A 15434-nucleotide genomic window follows, 5' to 3' on the forward strand; every position below is an offset into this window, starting at 1 on the left:
TTTTAATGCCACTAGGACCAGCTTGAGAGTCACTGGACTTCTGTCGCACAACATAACTGGCAGCCTCACCATACCTAATCACACTATGTATGCCACTACGATTCTTAAATCTTTCAAACCAACCTTTGCTGGCCTTAAATTCACTCACATCACCACTAGTTGCAGGCAATTTTTTTACCAAATCGTCATGCAACTGCCTAGCCTTTTCACAAATGATTGCTTGAGAGATGCTATCTCCTGCTATCTGTTTTTCATTTATCCACACCAATAACAGTCTCTCAACATTTTCTAACACTTGCGGTCGCTGTTTCGTAATCACAGCTGCACCTTTTGCAAGAACAGCTTCCTTGATTACCGTTTTCTTGCTCACTATAGTAGAGATGGTTGATTAGGGTTTACTATACAACCTGACCAGCTCCGACACACGCACTCCACTTTCGTACTTTGCAATTATCTCTTTCTTCATTTCAACAGTCATTAGCACCCTTGGTCTCGAAGGGTTGGCACTGGGAGCTTTCTTGGGGCCCAGGGTGACTTATTTTGCGAAAACAGGCACCAAAAACAGTGATAATATGGATAATATGGAATGTACCGAATGTATCCTTAGATGCGCGCACACTGGCTGGCTTGTAAACACTGGCACACACGGGGCAGTTCAAGCCACACATGGACACGTCTCGTACGAACCACATCACATACCGGGTTTTGTATCGGGAAGCAAGGCAAATTTTCTGCGATATAATGCATCGGTTACCGGATTTATCAGATACCGATAGCATCGCGAATTGGGGGTCCACTGTACTAACCTATTACAGATTGATTTTTACTTTATTTTACTTTTTTCCATATATTTGAGTGTCTGGTTAAACTTGAATAAGATATACAGGAGGGCCCCACTTATACGGCAGGTTAGGTTCCAGGCTACCGCCGTAAAGCGGAAACCGCCGTAAAGTGGAACACCCTTTTTTTCCACTTATAAATGCATACAAACACTAGATAACAAGTTTACACTAACATATATTAAGTTAGCAATAGAACCAGGCATCAAAAAACAATAAAAAAGTACAATACACACATAGTGCACTCATTACTTACCTTAAAATATTTATAGTCTTAATCTAGGGTGAGACAAGTAGTATTTATTGTAAGAAATCAAGTGTGGTATGTATGGTAATAGCCAGGCTACCTTACCAGGCCACCCCACCCACACATACTATTCTATGATATTTAAGCATCCCAGAGCGATAAAATGTATATACAGTTCACTCATTACTTACCTTAAAATATTTGTAGTCTTAATGTAGGGTCAGGAGTAAGTAAATGAGATAAAACGAATAAATGAGAGAGAGAAAGAATGAGTACATGAGAGGGGACAGGCGCAGAGTTATGTAAACAAACCAGGCGAACATAAGTTTTGTAAACAAACGAAGTGTACACGTCTGGTTTGTGTACAAGTTACATTGTGTACAGGTTGTCTCTACATTGATACGGTAGAATTAATAAAGAAGAACACTCCCATTCTCATGTAACATCATTTTGAGAAGAAATGAAGCTCTGAGTGAAGGCAATGGAAATAAGTCACACTGACTTTTTTGGGTTATCCTAGGTTCTCTACACGTATGTTGTTATGTATGATAATCTATGTAACTGTATTTGTGTATACCTGAATAAACTTACTTACATACATACGAAAGGAATAATTTTCTACAGTTACCCCCAGTAACACATTTTCTCTTACGTTAGATTAGAGAAAATGTTATTCTTGCCGTCACTTGTACAAGTTATGTGGCTCCCACATCTTATATTTATGTTTATTTATTCTATTGTGGGGTGTATTTATCATCTTTTTATGTTATGTATCGTGTTTATTATATAATTTTGAAAAAAAATATCATGGATGGATTAATGAAAATGTGTATATTAACGTAATATACGACATTTAATGAGACTCGGTGAGTATTGTTATTATCATTTCTAATATGGCGTCACTTGTGCAAGTCGTCTGCTACCACATCTCACATTTATGTGTATTTATTCTACTGTGGGGTGTATTTATCTTATTTATATGTTATGCATCGTGTTTATTATATAATTTTGAAAAAAATATCATGGATGGATTAACGAAAATGTGTATATTAACGTAATATACGACATTTAAATGACTAGAAGATTATTATTATCATTACTAATATGACGTCTGGAGACATAAGACACTTACCAATTTTAATGTGTACCTGCATGCCAGCACAGTATGTAAGTTTATTTAGGTACAGGTATACATAAGTATAATTATCAGACTATATATAAAATATGAAATAACTTTTAAAAACATTTGAAATTTTGGAGTTTCCAGACAAAATGGAGAGATTTAGTGCTTACTGAGCTCATGGAGAATGTAAACAAACAGGGTGGGGCACGGTGATCGTATTAGAAAGTCAGGTGGGGGGAGCCGTATAGCGAGTTTTGGTCATAATTTGAAATGTCCGTATTAGCAGAACGCCGTGAAGTGAAACGCCGTAAAGCGGGGCCTTCCTGTATGTATCATTAGATAGAAGGCTACCTTTTATTTTGCATAGATAAAATCAGAGTATGCAACCAATCTCAATACAATGGCTTCAACATAATACCAATACCTAGTGCAGTACAGCAAACCTTCAATTTTTTGAACTTCAGAAACATGGGATAAAATCTGAAGTCAGTCAATTTGAAAACAAGGAACAAAATCCACTGGTGACAGAATTATCTGTCATAGATGTGAACATAATCACCAGTACCAACTACCCACTCCTTCCTAGTAGTCCAGTAAAATGAGGGTTTACTGTACTTGAATTTTCAAATTTTCTACTGTCCCTTAGTTCTTCAAGTTATATGAGATGTGCTATAGGAAAAAGTGAGGATTTTGGGGCAAAAAAGTCAGCGGTAAACTTGTATAGATTGAATGTATTGAGTAAATGGCATTTTTGATGGGTTCAGATGGCAAAGGCTCAATTAAAAGATCCCTCTAAAAATCCAAAAATGTTATCCTTTCTTTTTCTTTCAACGTACCAGCCGTATCCCACCAAGGTGGGGTGGCCCAAAAAGAAAAACGAAAGTTTCTCCTTTCAAATTTAGTAATATATACAGGAGAAGGGGTTACTAGCCCCTTGCTCCCGGCATTTTAGTTGCCTCTTACAACACGCATGGCTTACGGAGGAAGAATTCTGCTCCACTTCCCCATGGAGAAAAAATGTTATCCATGTCTTCTAATTCAATTCTGAGAGCTGGCACCATACGTGAGAAAAGCTCAATGTGTGGGCACCAGACACAAAGTCTAGGACACACTTAAGCAAATAAAACTGCCAAACCTGCCTTGGCAAATAATCAAAACCACATCTCCTAAATCAATAAAGAAAAGCATCATTTCTATACTATGATATCCTTACTATAAAAATAGATTTAATTAAATTATTGCAACAAAGATGATTTACTTTTAACATTTAATAAAGAATATATTTATTAGAACATTGTATTATACATACTTGTCTGTCTGCTTCATCCTTGGGGCTAATTAATCCTTTAATTCTGAACTCATATGCAAGATCAAGTAGTCGATCCAAATCTTTGGAACAGAAATCTGTCTGGCCCAGGTACATAAAGTCAAGCAGTGCCTCCAAAGTTTCATGTGAGGTTTCTGTTAAAACCAACACTGGATGTTCACATGGTACACACTCAAGCAACTCCTCAAAATATGGACTACAAGTACACAGAACAAATTTGTGAACAGCATACTGTTTCTCACCGCAGATCAGGGTAACATCAGCGAACAATTCCTGGAATGAAATTTATGGTTATGAAGTTTGGTTTTTCCTGCATTTGCAGTATCTTTGGTACATGGCTGTTCAATGCAGGTGTGATGAGTTTCTATTGCTAAATGTAAAGGGAAGACAATTTTTTATGAGAGTTTCTTCTTTTTTGGGTCACCCTGCCTCGGTAGGAGACAGTCTGTGTGTTAAAATAATACAGTGTACTGTTATATGGTACAAAAATACTAAATTTACATGTTCTATCAAATGAGCAGTAGGAGTAATATATATACAGTGGACCCCCGGTTAACGATTTTAATCCGTGCAAGAGGGGTAATTGTTATGCGAAATAATCGTTATGTGAATGAATTTTCCCCATAAGAAATAATGGAAATAAAATTAATCCGTGCAAGACACCCAAAAGTATGAAAAAAAATTTTTTTTTACCACATGAAATATTAATTTTAATACACACAAACTGAAAAAGGCATGCACACTTACATGACACTTACTTTTATTGAAGATCTCGTGATGATTGATGGGATGGGAGGAGGGGAGAGCATTATCTTCTTACTGTTTAGAAGGGGAATCCCCTTCCATTAGGACTTGAGGTAGTAAGTCCTTTTCTGGGGTTACTTCCCTTCTTCTTTTAATGCCACTAGGGCCAGCTTCAGAGTCACTGGACTTCTTTCGCACAAGATATCTGTCCATAGTGGCCTGTACCTCTCGTTCCTTTATCACTTCCCTAAAGTGTTTCACAACATTGTCAGTGTACAGGTTGCCAACACGGCTTGCAATAGCTGTGTGAGGGTGATTTTCATCCATGAAGGTTTGCACTTCAAGCCACTTTGCACAGATTTCCTTTATCTTTGTAGTAGGCAACTTCTTCAATTTCTCTCTCCCCTCCTCTGAACCAGTTTCCCCAGGTCTGGCCTCTTGCTCTTGAAGTTGATCTATCAGCTCATCAGTGGTTAGTTCTTCATTGTCCTCCTCCACCAACTCTTCCACATCCTCCCCACTAACCTCCAACCCCAAGGACTTTCCCAATGCCACAATGGATTCCTCAACTGGCACAGGATTCTCAGGGTTAGCCTCAAACCCTTCAAAATCCCTTTTGTCTACACATTCTGGCCACAGTTTCTTCCAAGCAGAGTTCAAGGTCCTCTTAGTCACTTCCTCCCAAGCCTTACCTATAAGGTTTACACAATTGAGGATATTAAAGTGATCTCTCCAAAACTCTCTTAGAGTCAGTTGAGTTTCTGAGGTCATTACAAAGCACCTTTCAAACAGAGCTTTTGTGTACAGTTTCTTGAAGTTGGAAATAACCTGCTGGTCCATGGGCTGCAGGAGAGGAGTGGTATTAGGAGGCAAAAACTTCACCTTAATGAAGCTCATGTCCCCATAAAGTCGCTCTGCCACGTCTGTAGGATGACCAGGGGCATTGTCTAACACCAGGAGGCACTTAAGGTATAATTTCTTTTCAGTTAGGTAATCTTTCACATTGGGGGCAAATGCATGGTGTAACCAGTTATAGAAAAATTCCCTAGTGACCCATGCCTTACTGTTTGCCCTCCACAGCACACACAAATTATCCTTGAGGACATTCTTTTGCCTGAACGCTCTGGGAGTTTCAGAGTGATACACTAATAAAGGCTTCACTTTGCAATCACCAGTAGCATTGGCACACATGAGAAGAGTAAGCCTGTCTTTCATAGGCTTATGTCCTGGGAGTGCCTTTTCCTCCTGAGTAATGTAGGTCCTGCTTGGCATTTTCTTCCAGAACAGGCCTGTTTCATCACAATTAAACACTTGTTCAGGTTTCAGTCCTTCAGTTTCTATGTACTCCTTGAATTCCTGCACATATTTTTCAGCCGCTTTGTGGTCCGAACTGGCAGCCTCACCATGCCTTATCACACTATGGATGCCACTACGCTTCTTAAATCTCTCAAACCAACCTTTGCTGGCCTTAAATTCACTCACATCATCACTAGTTGCAGGCATTTTTTTAATTAAATCGTCATGCAACTTCCTAGCCTTTTCACATATGATCGCTTGAGAGACGCTATCTCCTGCTAGCTGTTTTTCATTTATCCACACCAATAAGAGTCTCTCAACATCTTCCATCACTTGCGATCTTTGTTTCGAAAACACAGTTAAACCTTTGGCAAGAACAGCTTCCTTGATTGTCTTTTTGGTGCCCACAATAGTAGTGATGGTTTATATATATATATATATATATATATATATATATATATATTATATACATTATATATATATTATATATATATATATAATATATATATATAATTTTTTTTTTTTTTTTTTTTTTTATTTCTTTAAACAAGTCGGTCGTCTTCCACCGAGGCAGGGTGACCCAAAAAAGAAAGAAAATCCCCAAAAAGAAAATACTTTCATCATCATTCAACACTTTCACCACACTCACACATTATCACTGCTTTTGCAGAGGTGCTCAGAATACAACAGTTTAGAAGCATATACGTATAAAGATACACAACATATCCCTCCAAACTGCCAATATCCCAAACCCCTCCTTTAAAGTGCAGGCATTGTACTTCCCATTTCCAGGACTCAAGTCCGACTATATGAAAATAACCGGTTTCCCTGAATCCCTTCACTAAATATTACCCTGCTCACACTCCAACAGATCGTCAGGTCCCAAGTATCATTCGTCTCCATTCACTCCTATCTAACACGCTCATGCACGCTTGCTGGAAGTCCAAGCCCCTCGCCCACAAAACCTCCTTTACCCCCTCTTTCCAACCCTTTCGAGGACGACCCCTACCCCTCTTTCCTTCCCCTATAGATTTATATGCTTTCCATGTCATTCTACTTTGATCCATTCTCTCTAAATGACCAAACCACCTCAACAACCCCTCTTCTGCCCTCTGACTAATGCTTTTATTAACTCCACACCTTCTCCTAATTTCCACACTCCGAATTTTCTGCATAATATTTACACCACACATTGCCCTTAGACAGGACATCTCCACTGCCTCCAACCGTCTCCTCGCTGCTGCATTTACCACCCAAGCTTCACATCCATATAAGAGTGTTGGTACTACTATACTTTCATACATTCCCTTCTTTGCCTCCATAGATAACGTTTTTTGACTCCACATATACCTCAACGCACCACTCACATTTTTTCCCTCATCAATTCTATGATTAACCTCATCCTTCATAAATCCATCCGCCGACACGTCAACTCCCAAGTATCTGAAAACAAACATTCACTTCTTCCATACTCCTCCTCCCCAATTTGATATCCATTTTTTCTTTATCTAAATCATTTGATACCCTCATCACCTTACTCTTTTCTATGTTCACTTTCAACTTTCTACCTTTACACACATTCTCAAACTCATCCACTAACCTTTGCAATTTTTCTTTAGAATCTCCCATAAGCACAGTATCATCAGCAAAAAGTAACTGTGTCAATTCCCATTTTGAATTTGATTCCCCATAATTTAATCCCACCCCTCTCCCAAACACCCTAGCATTTACTTCCTTTACAACCCCATCTATAAATATATTAAACAACCATGGTGACATTACACATCCCTGTCTAAGACCTACTTTTACTGGGAAGTATTCTCCCTCTCTTCTACACACCCTAACCTGAGCCTCACTATCCTCATAAAAGCTCTTTACAGCATTTAGTAACTTACCACCTATTCCATAATATATATACATGTATATATAATATATATATATATATATATATATATATATATATATATATATATATATATATATATATATATATATATACAGTGGACCCTCGACCAGCGATGGCATCGATTAACGATAAATCTGACTAGCGATACATTTTATCGCAAAAATTTTGCCTCAATTAGCGCTAAAAAACTCGACCAACACTATTCGTTCCGTCTGAGACGCGTCCACTTCTGGCCAGTGTTTACAAGCCAGCCAGCCACCGCGGTCGCTTCCAAGCATACAATCGGAACATTTCATATTATCACAGCCTTTTTAGTGATTGCACCTGCAAAATAAGTCACCATGGGCCCCAAGAAAGCTTCTAGTGCCAACCCTACAGCAAAAAGGGTGAGAATTAATTTGAATATGAAGAAAGAGATCATTGCTAAGTATGAAAGTGGAGTGCATGTCTCCGAGCTGGCCAGGCTGTACACAAAACCCCAATCAACCATCGCTACTATTGTGGCCAAGAAAACGGCAATCAAGAAAGCTGTTCTTGCCAAAGGTGCAACTATGTTTTCGAAACTGAGATCGCAAGTGATAGAAGATGTTGAGAGACTGTTATTGGTATGGATAAACGAAAAACAGATAGCAGGAGATAGCATCTCTCAAGCGATCATATGTGAAAAGGCTAGGAAGTTGCATGACGATTTAATTAGAAAAATGTCAGCAACTAGTGTTGATGTGAGTGAATTTAAGGCCAGAAAAGGTTGGTTTGAGAGATTTAAGAATCGTAGTGGCATACATAGTGTGATAAGGCATGGTGAGGGTGGCAGTTTGGACCAAAAAGCAGCTGAAAAATATAAGCAGGAATTCAAGGAGTACATAGACAGTGAAGGACTGAAACCTGAACAAGTGTTTAATGGTGACACTGACAATGTTGTGAAACACTTTAGGAATGTCATAAAGGAACGGGAGGTACAGGCCTCTATGGGCAGATATGTTGTGCGACAGAGGTCCAGTGACTCTCAAGCTGGTCCTAGTGGCATTAAAAGAAGAAGGGAAGTAACCCCAAAAAAGGACTTGCCACCTCAAGTCCTAATGGAAGGGGATTCCCCTTCTAAACACTAAGACCATCAACACACTCCCCTCTTCCCATCCCATCAATCATCACCAGATCTTCAATAAAGGTAAGTGTCATGTAACTGTGCATGTCTTCTTCAGTTTGTGTGTATTAAAATTAATATTTCATGTGTTAAATTTTTTTTTTCAATACTTTTGGGTGTCTTGCACGGATTAATTTGATTTCCATTATTTTTTATGGGAAAAATTAACTTGACTAACGATTATTTTGACTAACGATGAACTCTCAGGAACGGATTAATAGCGTTAGTCGAGGGTCCACTGTATATATATATAGTATATAGATACACAATTACACACCCAGTGTTGTTTGTCTCTATGCTGTATACTGAGAACCCTTTCTATACAAACACTCCAAGCTGCATGTGTGTGTACATACACTGAGAACTTACTTTTATACTTCTTTTGTGGTTTGAGATACAGTAAAACTTTGGTATGATGCACATCTATGCAATAGATTTCAGGTACAACAATAAAAAATCTGGCCAGACAAAGACTCAGTAAATCTGCCATATGAAGGTGTGTGGTAAAATTACCAATGCAGTAGACCAAGTCTGCTGCATCACACAATTGTCTGGTCCAGTCATACCATCAAAGATATGGACTAAGTCTGCTTCACTGTAGGACTGTCCAGTTCTGGCTTTATCTATGACGTGTCTATTTTCACTGCTCCTGGGCAGCAGAGCCAGTGGCTCACTTTACATCAGTTTGCTACTGCCTGGGTGCATATGTACTGACATACTATCGTCATGTTGTCTCCAATTTTTCCCTAGAATTAGTGTGTTTATCATTACTTTATTGAAGTGCACTGTACAGCGTTATTAACAATGGCCTCTAAAGCAAGTCCATATTTTACATTCACATGCCATGAAGCATGTGAACTTAAGTGTTAAGCAGAAGATTGAATTAATAAGGAAGAGGAGTCGGGCATCTCAGCGGCCAAATGTGTGGAGAGTATGTGGGAAGCACAGCAAAAAGTGTCTGACATTCGTAGAAGGAAAAACAAACTTACAGCATAATCTAAGAAGTACACTAGAGGTGGCCCGGTGGCCTGGTGGCTAAAGCTCCCGCTTCACACACGGAGGGCCCGGGTTCGATTCCCGGCGGGTGGAAACATTTCGACACGTTTCCTTACACCTATTGTCCTGTTCACCTAGCAGCAAATAGGTACCTGGGTGTTAGTCAACTGGTGTGGGTCGCATCCTGGGGGACAAGATTAAGGACCCCAATGGAAATAAGTTAGACAGTCCTCGATGACGCACTGACTTTCTTGGGTTATCCTGGGTGGCTAACCCTCCGGGGTTAAAAATCCGAACGAAATCTTATCTTATCTTATCTTATTTGTTCTGAGGAAGAATATGAATATGGCTCAAGATACAAGGATTCAGTGCATGAATGGTATGTTCAACAGTGTGCTACTAGTGTTAACATTCATTCTGTTAAGCTTTGTTCTGCTACTGAGAAGCTAGCAAGCTATATGGGAATGGAATTTGGGGCAACTGATGGTTTACTCTGGCATTTCCATAAATGCTTTTAACTTAATATAAAAATTTATGGTAAGGCTGGTATTATATTTATGTCTCCTCAACCCATCTGCTGAACCATCTACATCTCCCATACAATCTTTTTGTATATCTCCCACACCAGCTACAATATTATGCTGGAGCTATACAGCTCCTCTGACTCACAATAAAAGTTATTCCGACTCAGAATAAAAATTATTTTGAATGACCACTAGACAATACTGTAATCCAATTACAAGCATAGCCACCAGAAAAGGTAAGAAAAATTGTTGTACTCTACTGTATTGTACTTTTATCTCTTATTTTCAGATACCAAACTGTAATTTACTGTACTACATTGCAATATTATAGTGTATTCTTAGTATGTCCTTTACTGCCATCAATACAGAGGACTCGGTTCACTGCAATGGGCATTTGTCCATATATGGTTGTCCATCTATGCAATACATGTTCTTTGCTGTTTCAATTTCTTCCATACAATGGATTTTCATTAAAGTGGACAATCACTTTCCCATATCAGTCCATTTTAACAAGGTTTCACATACTGTTATTGATATATGCATGTATGTGCACAATAACTATGTATGTACATCCACGTCCATACATACTACAGTGGTACCCCGAGTTTCGTACAGCTCCCAACTTGAACAATTATGTAAGTGTATTATTGTAAGTGCTTTAGTAAGTGTATTTTTGGGGGTCTGAAATGGACTAATCTAATTTACATTATTCCTTATGGGAACAAATTCGTTCAGTAATGGCACTCGAACAGCCTTCTGGAATGAATTATGGCCAAAACATGCAAGTATGCACATGAATGCGTCTACGTGCATGTACATGCACTCATGCCTGTGTGCATGTGTGTGTGTACATGAGAGAGCATGTGAGTACGTGTGAGCATGCATGTAAGTGAGAATGTCTGCATGCACATAATATAATATACACTGTATATATAAATAGTTAAAATAAAAACATCACTTTACCTTGTAATGCAAAGTTTCCATAACCAGTGAAAGAACTTGTTTATGGTCTCTCCATGTTAATATAAGCTGTAGATCATCCTCCTCCTTCATACTGATTCAAACTGAAAAGAATTATAAAGTCAAAAAATCTGTTTAAACACTTGGATACAACATAGCACACTTAACTATGCTTTTAAGAAAACATGAAATCTAGTCTATGCCTAAGGAGCAAAGAAAGGCAGTCATACCTCACTAATACGGCAAATCAGTCTTTTTTTCACTTGCCAGTGCATATAACAGCCTAAAACTATGTTTACACTGTCATTTATCAAGTATGCACTAGTGCTAGGGGTATAAAAAAAAAACACAAAAGTAAAAATGAATAAAAAAAATGGTACTGGTCAGCTGATGTGCATGTCACTGCCAAAAATAATAATCATGGATATAATTGAAAAGCTCCATATCAGTGAAGCGCTCTAAAGTTAAGCATTGTATTAGCAAGGTATGCTAATACATGTATATATATTTTGTCCAGGTTTCTGTTAGACATAGGACAATTTTTTTTTTTTTTCAACAAGTCAGCCGTCTCCCACCGAAGCAGGGTGTCCCAAAAAGAAAGAAAATCCCCAAAAAGAAAATACTTTCATCATTCAACACTTTCACCTCACTCACACATAATCACTGTTTTTGCAGAGGTGCTCAGAACACAACAGTTTAGAATCATATACGTATAAAGATACACAATATATCCCTCCAAACTGCTAATATCCTGAACCCCTCCTTTAGAGTGCAGGCATTGTACTTCCCATTTCCAGGACAAATATAATGACATAAATCCAGTGGGATATCTTTCTTACAAAAGGGTCCCATTTGTATGGCTTTTAGGTCCCAGATTCCATACAGTAAGTGAAAATTGCTAGCAGATGTAAAAGAAATTTTTTTTTCATTATCGAATGTACCTAAAACTCCTGATAACATGTTTACACTATCATATACTATTAAGTGCTCAATAGACCTGAACATAAAAGATAAAAAAATAAATTAATAAACACTTGTTCTATCTAGGCTGGAATACTGCTGCACACTAACAGCACCTTTCAAGGCAGGTGAAATTGCTGACCTAGAAAATGTACAGAGAACCTTCACGGCGCGCATAATGGAGATAAAACACCTCAATTACTGGGAGCGCTTGAGGTTCCTAAAACTGTATTCCCTGGAACACAGGCGGGAGAGATACATGATTATATACACCTGGAAAATCCTAGAGGGACTAGTACCGAACTTGCACACGAAAATCACTCACTACGAAAGCAAAAGACTTGGCAGACGATGCAACATCCCCCCAATGAAAAGCAGGGGTGTCACTAGCACGTTAAGAGACCATACAATAAGTGTCAGGGGCCCAAGACTGTTCAACTGCCTCCCAGCATACATAAGGGGGATTACCAACAGACCCCTGGCAGTCTTCAAGCTGGCACTGGACAAGCACCTAAAGTCGGTTCCTGACCAGCCGGGCTGTGGCTCGTACGTTGGTTTGCATGCAGCCAGCAGCAATAGCCTGGTTGATCAGGCTCTGATCCACCAGGAGGCCTGGTCACAGACCGGGCCGCGGGGGCGTTGACCCCCGGAACTCTCTCCAGGTAAACTCCAGGTAATACATACAATACTTACCTTAAAATATGACACTGGTCACCCTTTGCTTATGCAACTGTTGTACAAAAATGGAGAAAATGGCAGAAAAGCAGTAAAATCACTGAACATAATGAACAATGGATCAACTGAAAGCCAATGAAAATGTGGAACACTGAAAAAAAGGTGCTGTATATGCAGGGCCCACCTGTACTTGCATTTATATTCAGTAAGAGTCCATACATAATTAGTTTTGGTTCTCAGGAAGAAATCTGTAAATTTACTTTTTCTGTTTTTGTACAAAAAATCTGCAATATTGTATAGTATTTTCTTTTGTTCCATATACAGTATATTCATAATGAAAAAAAATTCCCTGAGTCCAACCTTAGCCTGGGAACAGCAAAGCCACCGTACAATGGAACCTTGCTACTCGAACTTAATTCATTCCAGAAGGTTGTTCGAGTGCTGATCCATTTGAGTATCAAATGAATTCTTCCCAACCACAAATTTTCGTAGGCCCCATGGTGACTTATTTATACAAATAATATAAAGAAGAAAACACCAAAAAATGCAAAGAATCATGAAATTGTTTACAGCAATGTTCTGGCATGTCGTGTTTGTTTGGTTGAGTGCCGAGCTTTGTTCGAGTAGGGAGCTGTTTGAGTACCAAGTTTCCACTGTATAGCTCAGTGTTGTAAGTGAAAGGAGGCAGCATAAGAGGCTCCAAGAAATACCAAGAAATAATCATAACACCAAGCTTAAATTCACTAATAACCATCAACATCTGTAGTGTTTTAAAGATGAGAAGTGAACAGTAGTATGTAGAGACCTTAACAATTAATAGGTTTGTGGATTAGAATAAGAGCATGGCGTGTTGCCTAAAATTTGTTGTGATAAGTGCTTGCTTGACTTGTACAGTATAAATTTTGTGTTTATTTCCCATAAGTATACCTGGAGTTTACCTGGAGAGAGTTCCGGGGGTCAATGCCCCCACAGCCCTGTCTGTGACCAGGCCTCATGTTGGATCAGAGCCTGATTAACCAGGCTGTTACTGCTGGATGCATGCAATCCAATGTACGAGCCACAGCCCAGGTGGTCAGGTACCGCCTTGAGGTGCTTGTCCAGTGCCTGCTTGAAGACAGCTTGAAGACAATTGTTATAAAATTAGGCGATGTGTTTTATGGCCTAAGGAGAAAGTCCCTGGTTATGCAAGGTTTTCTGGGCAGTCTAAAACTAGCTTAAAACAGCTTGACAATGTATAATTGAAGTTTAGATTTTTAAGTGCTATGTTTTACAGTACGGTGAAACCTCGGTTTTCATCTTTAATTCGTTCCAGAGAGTCCGACAAAAAACCGAATTCAACGAAAACTGAAGCAATATTTCCTATAAGAAATAATGTAAATCCAATTTGATCAGTTCCAGACACCCAAAAATATTAACAAAAAATACATTTTATAGAGAATAACTATAGTTTTATATACAGAAAACAATGAGAAATAAATATAAAGCACTAATGAAATGGATAAATGAACATTTAACATCACTTTTACCTTTATTGTTGGCGTATGGGAGACGGCAAGGAGAGAAGAGGGAGGAGAGGTTATCTCTACCACCATCACTACAACCCTCTACTTACCACCATCACAACCACTACCACCCTCTACCACCATCACAACCACTACCACCCTCTACCACCATCACTACCATCACAACCACTATCACCCTCTACCACCATCACTACCACTACTACCCTCTACCACCACCATTACCACCACCATTACCACCACCATCACTACCACCCTCTACCACAATCACTACCACCCTCTACCTTTGTAGAGGGTGGTAGTTATATTTCTCCACAAAACTTTGCAACTCATTCCACTTTCATACTTTGCTACAAGTTCTTTCTTGGATTCTATCATGTTTCTCGCCTTCTTTATAAAAGGGTTGGCACTTGGAACTTTCTTTGGCCCCATGGTGGATTATTTAGCAGTCTCACTCAATAAACAAGCACAAAAAATAACGGATTATTATGAAATGTTTCCTATGAATGCGCAGGGCAATATTCACTCGATGAGACACAAAGCCAGACTGACTCAGAATGCGTGCATGGGATGCTTTGTGTGGGGAAAGGGCAGACGGACATGTTCCGTACAGCAGACGAAAACCGAGGTGATGAACAAAAATTGGGACAATGTTGTGACAAAAAGAATCGTTGAAAACTGAATTTGATGAAAACCTGGGCAAACGAAAACCAAGGTTTCACTGTATATGTAACATGTGGAAAGAAGAAAAACGTTTGTTTGCTCTTTTTTGGGTCATCCTGCCTCATTGGGAGATAGCCAGTGTATTAAAAAAAAAACTTTAAACATTTTATATAACATTATGTCTGTACTATCTGTAACAGTTTAATACAGAATTGTAATGGAATTTTGGTGACAACAGGAGCAAGAGCATGAGTGCTGAACTGGTCTACCTGGAAGGTATTCCAGGGATCAATATCCCCACGGCCCAGTCCATGACCAGGCCTCAAGGTGGATCATGGCTTGGTCAACGAGGCTGTTACTGCTGGCCGCATGTAGTCTAGCATACGAACCACAGCCTTGCTAATCCAGCATTAACTTGAGGTATCTGTCCAGCTCTGTCTTGAAGACAACCAGGGGTGTATTGGTAATTCCCCTTACAGCTGGTGAGAGGCTGTTGAACAGTCTTGGGCC

General features: G+C 39.1%; 1 long non-coding RNA gene across 1 annotated transcript; it reads right to left on the minus strand.

The window, feature by feature from the left end:
• Window positions 1-3541: 3541 nt before the first annotated feature.
• LOC138852209 (uncharacterized) lies at window positions 3542-15207 on the minus strand. The gene is made up of 3 exons (XR_011391602.1): window positions 15194-15207; window positions 11110-11210; window positions 3542-3670 (listed from the first exon to the last, which is right to left on the minus strand). It is a non-coding gene; the product is annotated as an uncharacterized lncRNA (long non-coding RNA).
• Between the last annotated feature and the right edge of the window lie 227 nt (window positions 15208-15434).

This window comes from Cherax quadricarinatus, unplaced genomic scaffold, assembly GCF_038502225.1.
Source record: "Cherax quadricarinatus isolate ZL_2023a unplaced genomic scaffold, ASM3850222v1 Contig5085, whole genome shotgun sequence".
NCBI lineage: Eukaryota > Metazoa > Arthropoda > Malacostraca > Decapoda > Parastacidae > Cherax > Cherax quadricarinatus.